Source organism: Schistocerca serialis, chromosome 3 (genome assembly GCF_023864345.2).
Source record: "Schistocerca serialis cubense isolate TAMUIC-IGC-003099 chromosome 3, iqSchSeri2.2, whole genome shotgun sequence".
NCBI classification, from domain to species: domain Eukaryota; kingdom Metazoa; phylum Arthropoda; class Insecta; order Orthoptera; family Acrididae; genus Schistocerca; species Schistocerca serialis.
The window spans coordinates 614,930,926-614,949,315 of NC_064640.1; the positions used below are offsets into that span (position 1 = coordinate 614,930,926).

An 18,390-nucleotide genomic window follows, 5' to 3' on the forward strand; every position below is an offset into this window, starting at 1 on the left:
GATCTCTTCACTAAAAAATGATTCCCTTGTGTCTTAAACTCTTACATTGCAGCTTGATAATAAACTGGCTCTCTTTTTGTTATTGCTCACAGTTATTGTGGTGATTCAAAATTAAGTAACTTACCACACATATGTCATAGAAGTTACAGTAAAAACTGTAGTCAATGGCCAATTTATGTTTGGTCATACATTGCTGCATACAAAATGTAGCTACATATCAGAACTGTTTTAATAGTGGAAGGAGAGCCACATTTCTTTCCACACATTATGTGATGAAAAGTACCTGGACACCTGGCTGAAAATGACTTACAAATTTGAGGCGCCCTCCATCGATAATGCTGAAATCCAATATGTTGTTGGTCCACCCCTAGCCTTGATGACAGCTTCCACTCTCACAGGTATACGTTCAATCAGGTGCTGGAAGGTTTCTTGGGGGATTGCAGCCCATTCTTCATGGAGTGCTACACTGAGGAGAGGTATCAATGTCAGACGGTGAGGCCTGGCCTGAAGTGGGCGTTCCAAAACATCCCACAGGCATTCTATAGGATTCAGGTCAGGACTCTGTGCAGGCCAGGCCATTACAGAGATGTTATTGTCATGTAACCACTTCTACACAAGCCGTTCATTACGAACAGGTGCGCAATTGTGTTGAAAGATGCAAAACTGCCCTTCAACAGTGAGAAGCGTGAAGGTGCTTAAAACATCAATGTAGGCCTGTGCTGTGATAGTGCCACACAAAACCACAAGGAGTGCAAGACCCTCCATGAAAACCAGACCACACCTTAACACCAATAGAAGATAGCAAAAGAAAAGCGAAAGTTTAAAATTTGAGTTTAAGAAATTGTTCACACAGGACAATCATACAAACATGCTGTCATTTGACCATTGTACAGACTCCCATATGAAAGACATGGTAATAGGCATTCCTGGTGCACACAAGCAATTGAAAGAGCTGAAAGCAAATAAGTCACTAGGTTTGGATTGCATCCCAATTCAGCTTTACAAAGAGTACTCTACAGCATTGGCCCTTACTTAGCTCCTTAGCTCGCATTTCTTGTGAATCTCTCACCCAGCACAAAGACCCAAGCTACGGAAAAAATGATAAAGCCTCCCGTATATAAGAATGGCAATAGAACAGACAAACAAAATTACAGACCATTATCCTTGACATTGGTTTGCTGCAGAATTCTTGAATATATTCCCAGCTTCAATGTAGTAAATGTCCTTGATATAGAAAAGAGTCTGTCTACAAATCAGCAACGTTTTAGAAAGCATTGCTTGTGCAAAACTCAGCTTGCCCTTTTCTCACATGATGTCCTGCAAACCGTGGATGAAGTTCAACAGGCATATTCCATATTCACAGATTTTCAAAAAGCGTTTGACACTGTGCACAACTGCAGACTGTTAATGTAGGTATAAGCATACGGAATAGGTTCCCAGACATGCGAGTGTCTTGAAGACTTCTTAAGTAATAGAATCAGTACATTGTCCTCAATGATGAGTGTTCTTCAGAGACAAGGGTAAAGTCAAAAGTACCCCAGGGAAGTATGGTAGGATTGTTACTATTCTCTGTATACATAAATGATCTGACAAACAGGGTGAGCTGCAAGGTGCAGCAGTTTCCTGATGATGTTGTGATGTACAGGAAGGTGTTGCTGTTGAGTGACTGTAGGGAAATACAGGATGACTTAGACAAAATTTCTAGCTGGTGTGATGAATGAAAGGTAGCTCTACATATAGAAAAATGTAAGTTGATGCAAATGATTGGGAAAAACAATCTCATAATGCTTGAGTACAGCATTAGTTGTGCCCTGCCTGATGCAGTCATGTCAATTAAATATCTAGGCATAATGTTGCAAAACAATCTGAAATGTAATGAGCATGTAAGGACTACACCACAGTGACTGCCCAAACATGGGGGGCAAAACGTCAACTTAGGTTTATTGAGAGAATTTTACAAAAGTGTAGTTTGTCTGTTAAGGAGATGATCACATATAAAAAAACTAGTGTAGCCCATTCTTGAGAAATGCTTGTTTGTTTGGGAACCCCACAAGGTTGGATTAAAGAAAGAGGTTGAAAAAACTAAGGGGTGGGCTGCTAGATTTGTTACCAGTAGGTTCAATCAACATGCAAATATTACAGAGATGCTTCAAGAATTCAAATTAGAATCCCTTGAGGGAAGGCAACTGTCTTTTCAAGAAAGCGTTTTGAGAAAATTTAGAGAACTGGCATTTGAAGCTGACTGCAGGGTGATTCTGTGGCCACAATTGCACATTTCACGTACGGGCCACAAAGATAAGAGAAATGTTGCAAAACAATCTGAAATGTAATGAGCATGTAAGGACTACACCACAGTGACTGCCCAAACATGGAGGGCAAAATGTCAACTTAGGTTTATTGAGAGAATTTTACGAAAGTGTAGTTTGTCTGTTAAGGAGATGATCACATATAAAAAAACTAGTGTAACCCATTCTTGAGAAATGCTTGTTTGTTTGGGATCCCCATAAGGTTGGATTAAAGAAAGAGGTTGAAAAAACTAAGGGGTGGGCTGCTAGATTTGTTACCAGTAGGTTCAATCAACATCCAAATAGTACAGAGATGCTTCAAGAATTCAAATTAGAATCCCTTGAGGGTAGGCAACTGTCTTTTCAAGAAAGCCTTTTGAGAAAATTTAGAGAAATGGCATTTGAAGCTGACTGCAGGGTGATTCTGTGGCCATAATTGCACATTTCACGTACGGACCACAAAGATAAGAGAAATTAGGGCACATATGGAGGCATGTAGACAGTGGTTTTCCCCTCACTCTCTCTGCGAGTAGAACAGGAAAGGAAATGAACAGTAGTTGCACATGGTACCTTCTTGCAGAGCATGTATGTAGATCACAGGAGGGGAGGGGAGGGGAACAACTATGCCACAATTCACTGCAGAGTTTTTTGGGGTCAGCAAAATCTTAAATTTTAATATACTTCCAACAGGATTAAATTAAGATGGTAATGAAAGTTTTGTATAAATGAACAAGTGTGTGAATAAGTTAGAATTACAAATATTAATAAAAGCTATGGTATTACTGGAAATTGTCTTCAGTATTGTCAGACAGATGAAAAATGAAGTGTTGGAGTTGGTCATCTTGGATGCATCTTTCAAAATAGTGAATCTAGCAGTGTTGCCAACTCAGTTTCTACCATTTGCCTGCACAACACTTGAAAAGTATCAGTGCCAGCTTGGGAGCCCCTACAGCAGCGACAAACTTTATAATACAGAAACAAAGAAAAATGCCACCATATAATGGCCTGAAAGTTCCTACACAGCAGCCTTTAACCTATAGCAGTATCACTAACAAGAACACTTCGTAATAAACAAATAAGGAATAAGTAAAACAAGCACTATGAGTCACATACCATAGACTTTTGAATCCAGAAATTGTGATTAAGTAGTATTTACATGTGGAAAGGTGCATGGTATAATATCCCCACAACTCCCTCTCCTTTGAATTTGCCATTAACACCATTTACAATCATCATCTTCTTGCCACACACCTCTAAATTAATTTTTTCTGCTTTGTACATAACTTTTTTAAAGTTTTCCCTCATTCTCTTTTCCTTCTCAGTGTTGAAACTGTTGTCAATAGGTAGTAATGTTAAGATCAAATGGAAAAAAAAACTGTCAAACCATATTCTGGAGCTGAAGCAACAAAACTGGAATGCATGAACTGTTTCTCCAGCATTGTCATATTTCACACTGCTTGAATTTCAACAACTTTATTTAGGATTTAGCTGTTACCATTCACAACAATAAATAAAAGTGCTTTTAAAACTGGTTATGACATGTCAGAAAGCACACCTTCTCGATATCCAGTCAAAGCCATTTATCCTTTAAGTACTGTGTAGACACTAAATAGGCACTGGCAAGTTATCCACTGTTTTCTTTTTCTGATAAATAAAGCATGTATCTGAAAGTCACTCACTGTCCTATGACCTTCCACTTTGTATAGCAGAAGCTTCGATGATATAGCTGACAATGCAATATTCAGTGCACTACATGCTCCTCTCTACACAGGGAATGAGAAAAACTGAACAGATTTTAGTTATGGACTCTGTGAGTGACATAACTTAACTTCGGTTGGCAATTAATTTAGCGTTATAGCTCAAAATGTAATACACTGTAAACGTTTCACTTCAGTTTTGCTGATTGGTGTCCAATACCTGGCTCTGGTTTTTCAAGATGCATTCACATCAAAAATACATACAAGTAGAGGTTATATGTGAAAATAAGATGTCATGGATAAATGACATTGAAAAAGGTTGAATATGTCTGAAAATACAAGATGGTGCAGTGGACAGGGGATTAAAATTTTTGCACAGAGCAGCAAAATCTTTGGAGCAGGCCCTGAGGTAGATGTGGATGTAGAAGTTACTGTAGCTGTAATCATAGTTTTTATTTTGGTCAGCTGCAGGTAACCTGATCATTTTCCTTCAAAAGACACCAGTCATGACATAATAAAGGTATGTAACTACAGTTTTGGAGGTCTCTTATTAATATTAATTGTGAGAATACAGGGCTAAAACTAACTCTGGAAGAATGGATCCTTATAATGTGGTACTATAAAGATACAGTGTGTCCCAAGAGGAATTGTCAATATTCAAGGATGTGACAGGAAGAATCACTCAAAGCAAAAAAGTCCAGCAAACATTGGCTCTAAACAGCATACCTTAAGAACAATGAGCACTAATTCATCTTTGATAATGTGAAACAAATCTCTTCTACTGCTAGCTTTTTGCTTTCCATATTTTAGGAAGAGGTAGTATGGACCAAGACAAGAAAAAGTTTTCAAGTAAATATGCACTCCAAAATGCATACCTTAAGAACTATAAGCACCTAGTCAATAGAAGAGATATGTTTCACAGTAGCGAAGGAAAATGAGTGTTCACAGCTCTTATGATACGCATTTTAGAGCCAGGTTTACTTGACTTTTTTGCTTAGAGTGATCATTCCTCTCATATCCCTAAATATTGACCATTCCTCCTGAAGCACCCTGTATAATGAAGTAATCATAAGAAATAAGTGAAAATTAGTTTAAATGTAAGCAACATTGCTCTCTAAAGCTATGATTCTTAATGCAGAGTAGAATGGAGTAGTTGATCAAGATTTAACTTTCTAATCCTGATGGTGAAATTCATTTTCAATGCCAGCACTTGGTGGGCAAAAGAAGGAAAGTAAGTAGCATCAAGTCTTAAATGACTAGACTGTGTATCAGTGTCCTATATTAAACTCTAAACCACTCTGTAGTATCGCCAGGAGTGAGTTCATGTTATCTTGTTTGTGATGTGTCTACAAGATGGGGGATGTTAAGCTGAGCAGTCCCCCTTGGCACTATTTGAGACGACTAAGTCACATACTGGTATTGGGTTTCATTCTCTCCATTTTTAATATTACACCCATCCACAATAAAAGCACAATATCATGGAAGCACTGAACTAGCATTCATCATGTTCATCCATCTACTACAAACACACACTCACCACTTCTTAATAGGTCCAAGGAAGGCAGTGACAAACCACCAAAATAAAACTTTACCCTCACATGGCACTGCAAGGTTTATTTAAGAATCCCCCCACCCCTTCAACCCCCATTCCAATACAACAATGCTCAATGAGAATGTCACAGACTGAGTTGTGATGTGATCAACATGAGTACTGAAACATTGTTGTATTTCAAAAATCAATATTTGGAGAAAAGGACTTGTATTGCAATAGCAGCCTCTACATTCTTGATATTGAATCAAAATGGATTTGAAGACCCCTGAGGAGCAGGATTTCAAATAGTTTCTATCCAATTTCTAAGTTCATAGTGCTGGCTAGCCAGTCCAGCATTATGAACAAGGTACCTGCAGATGAAGTTCTAGATATGTTTACTAGACAACATATTCAGTAAAGCTACAGATCCAGGAACAAACCATTATCTGAGAGAATTCCTAGCACTACTTGTAACTCTAATGCTGATGTAAATGCACAAAAATGCATTACAGGAAAGCTACAACTGATCTGATATGGTAATCATTGTTGTGACTGAAGGAGTATTTGATAGTTAAACTCTTTAACTCAACATACTGACTTTGAAATTCTTGACATAGTCCACATCACCAAAGTCACACATTTGATCCACAACTGAACTGTTCAGTATAACCACAATTTAGAGCACTTGGTGTTGCCCTTGAGCCCAATGGTATTTCTTACCATCACTCCAAATATTCATCTTGTATAATAGTAGATATTATATTTTAAATGATTATGTTTCCCTCCATAGCATTACATCTATATTTATACTCTGCAAAGCAACTTATGGTGTGTGGTGGAGGATGTTTTGTGTACCACTGTTACTTCTTCATATTCCTTTTCCAGTCATGAATGGTTCACAGGAACAACGATTGCCGGTAAGTCTCCACCTGAGCTTGAATCTCTCTAATTTCACTTTCATTGTCTTTTTGTTAGATATACTTGGGAGGAGCCATGTATTGGTTGACTCTTCTAGAAATGTACTCTCTCAGAAATTTAACAGTAAATGACAATAAGATACAGAATGCCTCTCTTGTAGTGTCTACCACTGGAGTTGGCAAAGCATCTATCTGATGCTTTTGCATGTACTAGAGCACAGATTTCCTTCAGATCTTCTCTATTTACTATATGAACCCTATCTAGTACAGATCCCACACTAATGAAAAATATTCAAGTATTGGTCAAATGAGAATTTTATAAACTACCTTCTGTGGGGGTGGACTACATTTCCTGAGGATTCTTTCAATGAATCTCAGTCTATTATCTACCTTACATACAATTAGTTTTATGTGGTGGTTCACACTTTAAACCACTCCATACGCATACTTCTAGACATTTTATGAGTTTGACTATTTCCAGTGATTGTTCTGCAATCATGTAGGCATACAATTATAGGTCATTCTCCCAATTTATGTGCAGTAAGTTACATTTGTTCAAGCTGAGGATCAATTGTTAATCCCTGCACCATATGTTGATCCTCTGGAGATCTTTATGCGTTTTATTACACATTTATAGCGCTGTGAGTTTACTGTATACAACAGCATCAGCTGCAAAAAGCTTCATGGAACTTCTGGTCATCCACATTGCCATTTGTGTACACAGGGAAAAGAAATGGTCCAATAACACTTGCTTGTGGTAAACCCAAAGTAAATTTTGGATCTGAGGATTTCTCTTAGTTGAGAATCACACTTTGTGTTCTGTTTGCTAGAAACTCTTCAATCCAGTCAAAAGGCTGATATGACAGAACATATGCTCATGTTTTGTTCATTAGGTGTCAGTGCAGAATTGTATCAAATGCTTTGTAGAAGTCAAGAGACAAGGCATCAACCTGGGCACCAGTATCTACTGCTTTCTAGATTTCATGGACAAACAGAGTGAGCTGGGTTTCACATGAAAAGAGACGTCTACAGATGTTAAAGTAACCTCTGGCATGCCACAGGGGAGTGTTATGGGACCATTGCTTTTCACAATATATATAAATGACCTAGTAGATAGTGTCAGAAGTTCCATGCGGCTTTTTGCGGATGATGCTGTAGTATACAGAGAAGTTGCAGCATTAGAAAATTGTAGCAAAATGCAGGAAGATCTACAGCGGACAGGCACTTGGTGCAGGGAGTGGCAAATGACCCTTAACATAGACAAATGTAATGTATTGCGAATACATAGAAAGAAGGATCCTTTATTGTATGATTATATGATAGTGGAACAAACACTGGTAGCTGTTACTTCTGTAAAATATCTGGGGCGTGCGGAACGATTTGAAGTGGAATGATCATATAAAATTAATTGTTGGTAAGGCAGGTACCAGGTTGAGATTCATTGGGAGAGTCCTTAGAAAACACTTGTTTGACCTATACTTGAGTATTGCTCATCAGTGTGGGATCCATACCAGATCAGGTTGACAGAGGAGATAGAGAAGATCCAAAGAAGAGCGGTGCGTTTCGTCACAGGGTTATTTTGTAACCGTGATAGCGTTACAGAGATGTTTAGCAAACTCAAGTGGCAGACTCTGCAAGAGAGGCGCTCTGCATCGTGGTGTAGCTTGCTCGCCAGGTTTCGAGAGGGTGCGTTTCTGGATGAGGTATCGTATATAGTGCTTCCCCCTACTTATACCTCCCGAGATCACGAATGTAAAATTAGAGAGATTTGAGCACGCACAGAGGCTTTCAGACAGTCGTTCTTCCCCCGAACCATATGCGACTGGAACAGAAAAGGGAGGTAATGACAGTGGCACGTAAAGTGCCCTCCGTCACACACTGTTGGGTGGCTTGCGGAGTATAAATGTAGATGTAGATGATCATTGTTTCCAGAACTCATGTTGATTCCAACACATGAGATTTTCAGTCTCCAGAAATGTCGTAATACAGGGGCACAAAGCATATCCCCAAATTCTACAACAGACCAGCATTATAGATACAGGCCTAAAATTTTGTATATCTTTTCTATGAGCCTTCATGAAAATGGGAATGATCTGTGCTTTTTTCTTTTTCTTTTTTTTTTTTTCAATAATTATGAATGCTTTGTTCCTCCAGAGACTTATGGTACACTGTTGAAAGAAGAGGAGCAAGTTCTTTTGCATACTGTATTTAGAATCATACTGGTATCCTATCAGGTCTAATGGCCTTTTCTCTGTTGAGGGATTCCAGTTGCTTTTCTATCCCACACTCACTTATTTTGATAACTGATTTTGTCATTCATATGATGATTTGAATGTGGAACTACAGAGCGATCTATCTCAGTGATACAGTTTTGGAAAAAGACCTTAAGTATTTCTGCCGTTTCTGTGCCATCCTCTGTTTCAGTGCCATTAGGGTCAGAGTGTGTCTGCATCATTTGGTTAGAATCGTTCAACTTCTTAGGATTTTCTGTCAGGCTGGTAAACAGAATTTTACTTTCGAATTCACTGAACACATCACATATGGCTCTCCTTACACTAATCTGGATTCCTTTACTTTTTGCTTGTCTGTGAGGCTTTGGCCTATGTAAATATGCAGTGAAGCTCTCTTTGCCTTCACAGCAGCATTCTAACATGGCTTTCAAACCACAGCAGGTCCTTCACACCTCCCACAATGTTGCTCTGCATATACATTTTGTAACATGGGAGACTGGGGTAATATATACTGTACTACCAGATCAGCTGGCATATTTGATACCACAGTCATGTATTCCACTTTCATGTTGTGTGCATTTGCTGTTTCATTTATTTGTTTACTTGTGTGACAACTTTATTTTCACTTTTATTTCATTTTCCCATAAATTTCAGCTAGTTATTCAACTTTATTATGAAAATTTGTACTTCATGATATATTTGTGTGTTGTCGTCATGTGAGTAGTTCTGAACTTGAATCTGTACATTTTCTTTTCTTACATGAAAAGTTAAAAAATGAGCTAAGTAATGATCTGGATGGTAGAATTGATACTTTAATCATTGAATTAAAAACTGACCTCTTAAACAAAAGTATTCAGATCCTGAAAACAAGAGAGGTACTTAACCAACTGAAATCCACAGTTGAAGCAGGGCACAAGCAATTTAACACTCGGATGAATAGAATAATGAACAGACTAGATAAATGTATTGAAACTTTGACTAAAAATGTTGATTTAATGGAAGCTGAAAATGTTTCCATCATAAAAGCTGAAGTTTTACTATATTAAATGTGCTATGGTACTTATGTTCTAATCCTGGAGGACATAAGCAATATAATGCGTTTCATTTATTATTATGTCATTTCAGTAAGAAGTGATTGAGGAATCAATTAACAAGTTGAACTTTGGTTGGATGAAATCACAAGTATAATTTTCAATGTTGAAGGGTTGGCAATAGCTGACAGTTTATGTAAAGTTTCAGATGTCATGAACAGAATTCTAAATTTTACCAATGTTGTACCACTAATTTATGAAAATATTAATAAAAGTAGTATTGAATGTTCTGTATAGGTAATAAAATGTCAAAAAAACTGTAGTAAAGAAAGGGTATTTAATCAAGTGTCAATTGTTGGCTAATGTGCACATAAAGCATTTTACTAACAAAGACACAGTAAAATTCATTATTTTGATTCAAACAGTTACTCAAAATTTTGATTCAAATGTATGCCATTTTGGAAGTGAGAGACTTTTAGATTAAGAAAACTAGCAATGTTGTCATGGGGAAGTCACATTTTTTTGAGTACATGGAATGCCAATCTAAAAAGTAGTTGTCTAGAGTACAGTTATATTAAGAGATGCGTAAAGTTAAATGTCCTTTCTATACCATTTTCCCATTTTTCAGTGTAGGCATATGTACAATATCACATCGAAACAAGAACATATAAACAAATGCATGTTAAAAGTGACACTGAAAACAGCCATGATTCAGGTGCACCATAGTTTTTGTGCCCCCAGGGGATCATGGACTCTATTCATGGTATGTGACTGGTGATCATAGGGCCCTGAGATATGAAGCATTTTTTCCAAATTTTCATTCTCCTTTTCTATACTGTGTCTCTGACTTATCTGTAAACCTTTCAAGTTATCTTCTGCTGTGACGTTAACCTCTCTTCCTTAGGTAGTGACTGCACAAACACAGAAAACTGACGTGTAGTCTTACAGTGTATTAATGAAAAGGATATTTACTGTTTTGCCTGAGAATTGAAATTTTTATGTTTTTGAAATGAAATTTGTGTTCTATTGGATCTATCCAAGAAATTTTTTTTATCAACAAGGTTACTTTCAAAGTGTTTTACACTGCTCTAATGGAAAATCTAATGATGGTTGTGTAGTGAAGAATTCTTCTTGTGTTTTGAAAGGGAATATATATTTTATTGTTTCTTTATAATGGTATCTATCAACAATTAATTACCGTTGTTACTTTTAGATTTACATTGCAATTCTTGTGTAGGCATCCCTCTAAGTCTCTAAATTTACTCTTATTGCAGATTATGGTTTGATCATGGTCTATAACTAACTGAAACCAATGACTATTTTTAAATAAATGTGTTTATGCAATCAAGACTGATTTTTAATTTTTATTAAATATTGTTTATAGATTGCTGATTTTCTAATTATGGCTACAAAAATAATTTCACTATTTCAATGGAAATAATTTTTTCATGAAGTGACATGAGAGGTGCTACATCCTTATCCTGCTTAGTTCAAAGAAATTTATGTGGGTAAAATTTTAACTCTTTTTGGATTTGTGATTTTGAAAATAGAATTTGCAAATTACTGTGACAAAGTGCAAATATTTAGCATAAAATGTAATTTGATGGTGCATTATGTTTATGTACTCTTCGGGATAAGAGAAGTTTGTGTATTGTATTGTATTGTACTGTATTTTAGTGATCCAAGTAATCATAATACTGTTCAATTTGCACATATGATATTGGACAATTCAGCATACATTTTACAAGTAATTTTTAGAATTATATTATTACAATTTTAATTGTTTCATTAAAGTTTGTTCAGTGTTACAAGAAGGTAATAGACATCACATTGTACTTTCACTTGTTCATACCTGAAAGAAACATGCACTATAATCAAGCTTAGGTGATCAGTAATTAAGAAATTAGTTAGCATTTATTACCGCTTTCAAAAAAATAATTTACTATGTAAAAGTTTTGCTCCAAATGAAATGTGATTGACTGCTGATTGTTTATGGGAAATTATTATGCTGTCTAATGCATACTTTCGTTAATTTGAGAAATATAATGGTGTTTTGGCACAGAGTTTGCACCATACTGTCTCTCAGTTGCAAATAATTTGAAAAGCAATGACACAAGATGAACCTTGGGTTTCTGTGCTGCCGGTATATCTACATAAATTTTTGATATGCTTAGGAAATGACTGCGTTGTACTTCATATCTTTTGTATTGTATTGTATTGTATTTATTGGTCCAGTAAATCTTACATGTACAGTACAGCACATCAGATATTGGACAGGTCAAAGTATATCTTATAATTAAAACACTTTAGAAACTAGAAAATTATGTTCACAAAATTTTACAGCACTTCATATACTGGGCAAGTCAATGTGTAAGTTATAATTAAACCACATTAGAAACTTGAAGTTTACAACTGAATACATGTATAAGCCAATATTAACGATTAAAGTATTTGCATGATCCTCACTTAAGCTCTAAGGATTTTTGAGGAACTCTTCTACACTATGAACTGACATGTACACTAGAGAATTACATTCACAGAATTTTACTTCATATACTGGGCAAGTCGCTATACAGCTTATACTTGAACCCCATTATAAACTTGAGAATTACATCTGAATGTATTTATAGGCCAATATTAATGGTTACAGTATTTGCATAATCATCACTTAGAGTCTCGAGGATTTTGGAGGAACTCTTCCACACTATAAAAGCAATGTGTCAACAGATATTCTTTTAATGCAGCTTTAAAATTTTTTACATCTGTCATTACTTTAATTTCTCTTGCCAATTTATTGTAGATAATTTTTCCATGGTGCAATGTTCCTTTTTGGCACAAACTGGTTTTTGTATGGAGTACATGAAAGTCGGTTTTCTGTCTTCTATTATGATGATGAACATTTTCATTTTTGGGGAGGATACTAGGATTTGTTATTGTATATTTCTTTATAAACATTGCACTTTCAAATAGGAAAATACATGGAAGGGGAAGAATCCCCATCCTTTGAAATAATGGTCTACATGGTTTGTTCCTTTTTATTCCAGCCATGATTCTCACTATTCTTTTTTGCATCCTGAAGAGTTTTAGGCAGGATGTCGAGTTACCCCAAAAAGTGATCCCATATTTTAGGACAGAATGTATATTAGAATAGTAAACTGTCATTAGACAGTCCTTATGACAGCAGTTTTCTAGCACTCTCATTAAATAACACATGGTACTTCGCTTCTTTAATATGTTGTCAATGTGAGTTTCCCATCTAAGATTATCCTGTAGCCAGACCCCCAGAAATTTTGTATTAGGCACACTTGCAATATCCGTGTCTGACATCTGAATTTTTATATCCTCTTCAATGTTTCTCTTGATATTATGAAAATTTAATGCTACTGTTTTGCTTTTATTTATTATTAGTTTGTTTTGGTTGAACCAGTTTACAACATTTGTTAATGCTTCAGACAGTCTTGTCTGTAGTATCTCTGCAGTCTTCCCGCTGACTAATATGCTTGTGTCATCTGCAAACTGGATAGTGCTATGGTACTGGTTGGTTGATGTTAGGTCATTTATATATATCAAAAATAGGATAGGGCCCAGTACCGAGCCCTGCGGTACTCCATATTTTACTGCTTTATAATCAGAATAGTGTCTTGTTGATTTATTTTCTTTGTGAAAATGTATTTCTACTACTTGCTTGCGGTCAGTAAGATATGATCTAAGCCAGCTGTTAGGCATACCTCTGATACCAATTCTTTCAAGCTTCTGCAGCAATAGAGTGTGGTCTATGATGTCAAAAGCCTTAGACAGATCAAGGCATATGCCAGTTACTTTTTGTCCACTATCATATTTTTCGAGTACTTCACCCAGAAATTCATATATTGCTGTTTCTGTTGATCGGCCTTTCCGGAAGCCATGTTGGGTTGTGGATAATATTTTGCACTTTTCTAGAAAATCTAGCAACCTCTTATGAAAAATTTTTTCTAGTATTTTAGAAAATGTAGATAGCAAGGCAAGAGGTCTATAATTGGCTATGTCTTCTTTCTTACCCTTTTTGAACAGTGGTTTTAGTTTCACTGTCTTTAAGCAGGAAGGAAAGGCTCCATTTGTTAATGAACTGTTGAAAATGTGGGCTAATGGTATTGCAATGAGGTCCCCCACATTTTTAATGACATAATCTGGAATCTCATCCACACCTGTTGAAAATTTTGTTTTTAACTCTCTTATTGATAGTATAATTTCCTTAGGGTTGGTTGGAGTAAGAAATAGAGAGTTGCAGTTTCTATTTTGATTGGATGGTGTTGTAGCAGGATTTTTATTTGAAGATTTTATGTCAGATAGTAATTTTTCACTAATATTTGCAAAGTATGTATTAAAAGCTTTGGCTACTTCTTCTGGATTTGTAATTTTTTTGCCATCTTGGATTACCTGGAGATTTACATTTTGGGAGGTCTCGTTTCCTACTTGTTCTCTGACTATCTTCCACATGGCTTTCATTTTGTTCCTGGCCATTTTTATATGGTGATCATTTGTTGTTTTTTTATATTCTTTTATGACTTTGTGAAGCACTCTCTTATAATTCTTGAAATGCACCAGAAATTCTTCTGTAACATTTTGTGTTTTTGAGATTTCATAAAGTCTCCTCTTTTCAGCACATGATATTTTAATGCCTTTCGTCAGCCATGTAACATTTCTTTTTTTAGTTTTTAATGTTTGGTTTTTAACTGGAAAAGAAATATTGAAATAATGGGAGAATATTTCCATGAACATGTCAAACTTTTTACATGTGTCCTCATAGTTGTCTATATCATTCCATGTTTCTTTTTTCAGTAAGTGCCTTAAGTGTTCTAGGTTGTGCTTGCTAAAATTTCTACCTTTTCTTGTCATTTGTTGTTCAGTATTTCCTGCAGTGTCTACTGGGAATTCAATAAACTGTGCATAATGATCACTGAAACCTGTATTCATATTTCCAGATTTGTATAAATATTTATCTGTATTTATTAGTATCTGATCTATAGCACTGCTTGACGATTTGGTGACTCTGGTGGGGGATTTGATAGTTGTATGTATGTTGTAGGTTTTTAATAAGGCCTCAAGGTTTAATCTGTCTTTTGGGTTCTTATTGAAATCTATATTAAAATCACCACATATGATGGTTGTTTTACTAACTATTTTTATACTGTTAAGTACCTTCTCAAGATTTTCAATGAAAGTAGTTACGTTTCCATCTGGGCTTCTATATATGCAAATAACAATTATATTTAAATTTGTCAGTTCTGTAGCAGAAATTTCGAAGTTTTGCTCTTCCCCTAGCTGGTTAGTGAACTTTAAATTTTCGTGTTTGACGTCCTCTCTAACATATATGCATGTTCCTCCATGCATGGAGGTTTCCCTACAAAAAAAAGATGAAAGGGTAAAGCCCTCTATCCTTGTGTGATGTAACATATTTTCGGATAACCAGTGCTCACTAACACATATAACAGACACTTCTTTTAGCTCGTCTTCTAACAATATTTGTATCTCACTAACTTTATTTGATAAGGATTGTACATTTTGGTGCAGGAGCATAAATTTCGACGATGACTTATTTACTAGGTTGTTTTGGCCTACCTTATGTTCGACAGCTGCACATGACATATCATTTTTAACACTTTTACAATTGAAGTTTTCTTTCCAGAGCGATGTTTTAGAAGATGAAATCAACATTTCTCTGGAACCACTTGCCATAAAAAACGTTGTGGTTCTTTCCTGTTTCGTGTTGGGCGAGTTGACTTGTAGTGTGATGGCGTTTCTGCTGTAATTTTTGGAGTTGTAATTTGAGGAACCGCAACCAGGCTAGATGGGGATCCTCTTCTTGCCGCTTCAACACTTCCTGAAGTCATTGGAGTGATATTCTCTTTATTTGAAATTGGTGATTCCGTTGCTGCTGCTGCTGCAATTGGAGGCTGTACTAAGCCTGGCTGATTTAGGTTTAATTGTTCCATGATTGCATCGCACAGTGCTACTTTCCCTTTCGTGTTTCTGTGCAATCCATGGGTAGTGAAATTCTCTCTTTTTTGACTGTCTGCATTAATATATGTCACATTGCTGAAGAGCTTACATATTTTCTCGAACTTTCGGTTGGTTGCTTCGATTTCTGTATTCACACACGATGTTTTGATGAGATCATGTCTCATAGGGATGCTTATTACGAAAACTTTCATGTCCATAACTTTTGCCAATGTTTCCCTTAAAGATCGCAAAGCGAATTTTGCCTCGTTCTTGTAGACATCGTTTGCGCCAGCTAAAATAATGCAAGAGTTACAACTTCCATGGTTACTGTGTGTGTCAATATGCTGAGTAACTTCTCGCAGTGGAGCGCCTGGCTTCACAAATCCTATAACACTTTCATTTATTAATTTTTCGTTCATGATCTTTGCCAGTCCTTTTCCATGACTATCAGAAAATAAATAAATAATGCCAGCATCTTGTTTTTTACGTTGACTGTTTTCGTTTGTTGTTTTCGGTTCCGAAACTTTCGTTTGTATATCTGCTTCACTTTGTCTGTTCGTTTTTTCTGATAGCACACTGACTCTGTTTTTGCACACGATATTAGAATCAGTCAATAACTTTCTTTGAGAATTTGACAGTTTACTTTTCACTACCGGTATGTTTGGAAGTTCGCGATTTCGAGGAAAGTTTGATCTGTTTTCATGCTTTTCCGCTACCATGCTATAGTTATTTGTTTGCACACGTTTTTGTTTACTTTCAGTTCCTTGCAACAGTTTTTCTTCAGATGGCTGTATTCCATGATTTACTACACTCGATTTTTGCACACGGTTTTTTTGTATTAAAGTTACACTGCTTCTTTGAGATTTATCTTCCTGGATAGAGTTTTCTTCGGTCACTGATTCCCATTTTCCTGTGGAGGCCGTGTCTTCTTGCTTCCCGTATTTTCCCGATTGAAGTTCTTTTATATCCTGTTTTAGAATACCGATTATGAATTGTAGACATTTTATACGTTCATTTAGCTTTGATATCTCGTCCTTACAACTCATACACGATTTCTTTTTTCCATCGAATTTTACTTTTTTTGCGGAGATACACGATTTACTTTAACACTAGCCGCCATCTTTCTCAAAGAGATCTATAATAATAAAGGAAAGGTGGGTAGTGAGACTTGTTTGGTTTACTATTGTGATATTCTACATTTGCAATCTGCATTTGAATATAATAATTATAAAAAAGCCTGAAGCACTGACAAGAATTTTGTTGTGAGTAGAGGGCTTCCAGCTGAAATTTCGTACCTTCGTAATATTTGTCCATTCTCCCAATTACATATTGCAATGGATAATGTTTAGAGAGAGGAGATATTTTTCAAACCATGTGTGTAATTTTTGAAAAGTGTCATAGATGAGAGCTATGTTATACATGAGTAATTCTGTGAATAAACTTCATTAATGATGATAATATTGGGGCAGGGGAGTTAAAAGTGTTGAAAATGTACTGCATTACTATAGTTTGAGTATAGACACACGATGGTCAATGTTCCAGTTGACTTCGAGTATTATGTTGAATTGGGTTGCGTCATCTTCAGTTGTGTCATGTAGTCTATATCTGTGTCAAGCAAGATGATGAAGTTTTCTAATGTATTCACTGGGGGTTTACATCTGACATTGTCTGTAACAGAACATAACTTACGATAACAGAAATAGTACAACAACTGAATGTGGTGTCACCGCCAGACACCACACTTGCTAGGTGGTAGCTTTAAATCGGCCGCGGTCCATTTAGTACATGTCGGACCCGCGTGTCGCCACTGTGTGATCACAGACCGAGCGCCACCACAAGGCAGGTCTCGAGATACGGAATAGCACTCGCCCCAGTTGTACGACGACTTTGCTAGCGACTACACTGACGAAGCCTTTCTCTCATTTGCCGAGAGATAGTTAGAATAGCCTTCAGCTAAGTTCATGGCTACGACCTAGCAAGGCGCCCTTAACCATTTTAAGATAGAGTCTCACTTGTATCATCAAGGAATACTGTATACTAATGAAGGATTAAAAGTTAAGTATTATAGCAGCTACGTACTTTTATTGTTACCATTTATTACGTATCCTGTTTCAGACCTCTCTCTAGCCTAAGTGAGATTACGCGTGCCTTTCGGCTACTTCAGTGTGGCGTAGCTGTCTTGTTACGCCTCAACACTGAATGTGAAAAATGTGGTAATAAAATAATATTTCTGAATACTATGAAGTACCACCTAAGTGTTTCTTGAAACAAAGTGAAACAAAGCTAGGCTATTGAAAAGAATTTCGCAGTAAAAAATGAACTGAAATGAAGTCAGGAATTGTTTTTGAAGGAGCAGGAGAAAAGGGGGGAGGGGGGGGGGGGGGGGACAGCTGCAGTGTCTGATGCAATGCTAAAAGTTTTACTGTTGCAAAATAATTTTATGAAAAGCTCATAATTTTAGTGAAACATTACTATGCAAGAATATATTTCATCATGAGGATTTGAAACAGCTGTGGGATTAAGTTAAACTTTGTGTACCATTAGTAACAAGAAATGTAAATTAGTTGTCATTGTATTTTCAAATTTTAGCAAACACATTTTGTGGAGAACAGGTTTAGCAATATTACATAATGTGATTATTTGCTAATAGCAAGATGCATACCAAAATTATGGATAAGAATCAGAATCAGAATCAGAATTTTATTGTCTCATAATGTAC

The 18,390-nt window shown here is 36.2% G+C and overlaps 1 protein-coding gene across 2 annotated transcripts in view; it reads right to left on the bottom strand.

The window, feature by feature from the left end:
* The window catches only part of LOC126470497 (exopolyphosphatase PRUNE1-like), a 1,085,806-nt gene that overhangs the window by 484,526 nt on the left and 582,890 nt on the right, over positions 1-18,390 (bottom strand). The window lies entirely within an intron of this gene.